At 42.5% G+C, this 3,168-nt stretch overlaps 1 pseudogene; it reads left to right on the top strand.

Annotated features, from left to right (window-relative positions):
* The first annotated feature begins 885 nt into the window (after positions 1–885).
* LOC124973064 (alpha- and gamma-adaptin-binding protein p34-like) lies at positions 886–1,866 on the top strand (annotated as a pseudogene).
* Positions 1,867–3,168: the final 1,302 nt, after the last annotated feature.

Genomic DNA, 3,168 nt, shown 5'->3' on the forward strand with positions numbered 1-3,168 from the left:
CTGGTCATTGGAAGGAAAGCCTGTGGGGATACCAGCATGTGTTCACTTAGCTGTGTACTCTCTTCTTTCAGCACTCAGCCACACTAGCTCCTCCAGCCTTCCTTGCCACAATACATAGCAACATAAGCAGAAGCAATCTGTGCCTTTTCCTGCCCTGACCCATAACAATGCTCACACAAGGTTATGCATCCTTTCCTCCCACTTTCTGACTAAATTTAGTGGACCCTGAGACAGCCAGTCATGTATGGATGGGCCTTCGCAGTCCTTAAATAACCATGAGGTAGACCATCAATCACATAGGATTACACATTGGTTTGAATTTCATGAGTGAGAAATAAAGTTCTATATTGTTAAGTCCTGAGGGTTTTGAGTTTCTCTCTTCTACCAGTCATCATTACTCTGGATCATACTTCTCTTCAAATGTGATCTGCAGCCAGTTCTCCCCTTTGAAATCCAACCTTGCATATCAATTCTCTCAGGACATTTCCAAAAGATCTTGTGTAGATTTATCTAAAGTAACATTTCTCAAAATGTTATTTAGAAACTTCTCTTCCCAGAATCTTTCATGCCATCATAAATGGCATTTCTCTTCTACTAGTTGTTCATGTCAAAAGCCTAGAATCATTTTTAAATTCTCATTTTTTCTTGCACTCTAAATGTACACAAATACTATCAGGTATTCTCTCAAGATATATCTAGAATCTAGTCATTTGTCACTGTCTGTACTGTCACACCTGGGTGCATAATACTGTGAATTTTCATTTGGGTTTATTTCAGTCGTCTCCTAGTGGGTCTCTGCTTTGGTCCTTGCTTCTATTATAATCTATTCTTAATACTGTAGCAAGAGTAGGTTTACAAAAATAATACTTTACATGGAGTGTGGCTATGGCTGCAGGCATCCCTTGTGTGCTAGTCACCAGCTGCTCCTTCACCTTCACCTGAGACTGGCTGGTCCAACATATCCTTGGAACAGAGGATCTTCTTGTAGAAGCAACTTCCAATGATACTGTGAGATTTTATCCCTGGACCATTGATAATAAATACTACTCTGAAAGTATCAATCTTTGTGTGGTGCCGAATAAATTTCTTGTCACTGCAGAGATTGCGGAGTCTGTGCAGGCATTTGTGGTTTACTTTGATAGCACACAAAAGTCTGGTCTTGACACTGTCTCCTCATGGCTTCCACTGGCAGAGGCATGGTTACCTGAGGTGATGATCTTGGTCTGCGACAGAGTGTCTGAAGATGGAGTAAGCAGACAAAAATCTCAAGAAAGGTGCATCAAACATGGCTTTGAATTGGTTGAACTTAGTCCAGAGGAATTGCCTGAGGAGGATGATGACTTTCCTGAATCTACAGGAGTAAAGTGAATTGTCCAAGCCTTGAATGCCAATGTCTGGTCCAATGCAGTGATGAAGAATGATAGGAATCAAGGCTTTAGCTTTCTCAACTCTTTGGCTGCAACAAACCATAGCAATGGATCAGCAGAGACCTGTCACTCAGAGCAGTCCCATTTGCCAGCAGCAGATAGGACAGAGTCCCTCCCAGGACATCAGGATGGTGCATCTAACACAGCAGGTGCCCTGGTGGACAGCATTGTGGATCCCATGTTAGATCTGGATATTCAAGAATTAACCAGTCTTACTACTTGAGGAGGAGATTTGGAGAATTTTGAAAGACTGTTTTCAAAGTTAAAGGAAATGAAAGATGGCCAAAGCTTTCTGGATGGTAATTGGGGGAGACAGAGATGAAATTGAAGGCCTATGTTCTGATGAAGAACACTAAATTATCCCCACTAGGTTTGACTAAAGATGCTAGCTTTCTACCTGAGATACTTTCCTGCTCAACCTACAAATATTTTGCTGTAATTCCCATTATTGTGTTGGCCTCCTGACTTGTTTTTAGTTCCTTTAATTTTAGTTGCTAGTAGGGAGTTCAGGAGAACTCTTTTTCTTCTTCAGTGTGTGGGAAAGAGGAGTACAATAACAATAATGAATGAGGATCTCTCAAATACACATTTTTGTTCTAGGAATGGAGGTAGAACGAATCTCAGAGGACTGGGATTTGTCCAAGTTAAAGAAGAAAAGTGCCCAGCCATTCCTAACCAGGCTTTTCTGTAGCATTCCCTGCATTTACACTTACTTGCTAGAGGTCGGGGGCATGTGCCATTTTCCCCACTCAAGGAATTTGCAGATCTGAGCTATGAAGCTTTTGCAGGGGAGAAAAGTGGCATCTCCAAGTTGGATTAGTGCTATGGAATGCAAGAGGTATTGTCAAAGTCAGTGGCCCACAGGTTTATCTCTAATTAAAAAGGTGCTCTGGGCATTTCATTTGAGGCAGTGTCCAAGCTCACGCTGCAGAGTATTGAAAAAACAGTTTGTGGACTATAAGGAATGAGACAAAGGTTCCCAACTCTGATGAGGATAGAACAGACCCAGCACTGAGCTGTTCTGGAGGGTGGGGAGGTAGGAGAGAGGCCCTTGTGGAATTTGAATGGGGCTATGGAAACTATGCTTATGAGATTGTTGTGTTGGCAGTATGAGGATACTTCTGTCTTATGTTGTCCCTGCTACTTGAGATGCCAGGGTTGTGCTGTGAACACTTTAAACCTTCAAAACAAGGCAAGCATCCCCTTCTTTCTGTTTAAAAGCCAATAAGACATTACTTCCAAAGTAGCAATGCCGGTGGTGGGTGAGGCTGTGAAGCATCAGGCTTGCATTCCTGAGCACCGTGTTTCACTACTAGGCTCAATGGCTCCTCTGTACACTTCCAGAGTGATAATCCTGAGGGAATGTCCTTGTTCTTTATGCTGACTCATTCAAACATGACGTTGATCACTGCAGCAAAAATCTGAAAGACAAAGGGGAAAGTACAGCAAATAAAAGTTCTAAGCACTGTAGAACCCCAAACAGCTGGCACAAAGAATGGAATGCTGCAGGGGCCAGGCTAGAGTGATCATGGGGGGAGACATCTCAGTGACTGGAGAGTTCAGGAAGAGGTATCCGGGGAATAATGGAGGAGATCTTGCTTAGGAGCTTTTTTTTTTTTTTTAACTGTTCTGAAAGTCTTTGAGTCTGTGGTTCACCACCATCCCATCAGTGGAACTGATATTTCTATGGGGTGACTGTGCTTCTTTGAGGTGACTGCATTAACCATTAAGGATGTAAACA

Source organism: Sciurus carolinensis, assembly GCF_902686445.1.
Source record: "Sciurus carolinensis chromosome 14 unlocalized genomic scaffold, mSciCar1.2 SUPER_4_x, whole genome shotgun sequence".
Taxonomy (NCBI): Eukaryota; Metazoa; Chordata; class Mammalia; order Rodentia; family Sciuridae; genus Sciurus; species Sciurus carolinensis.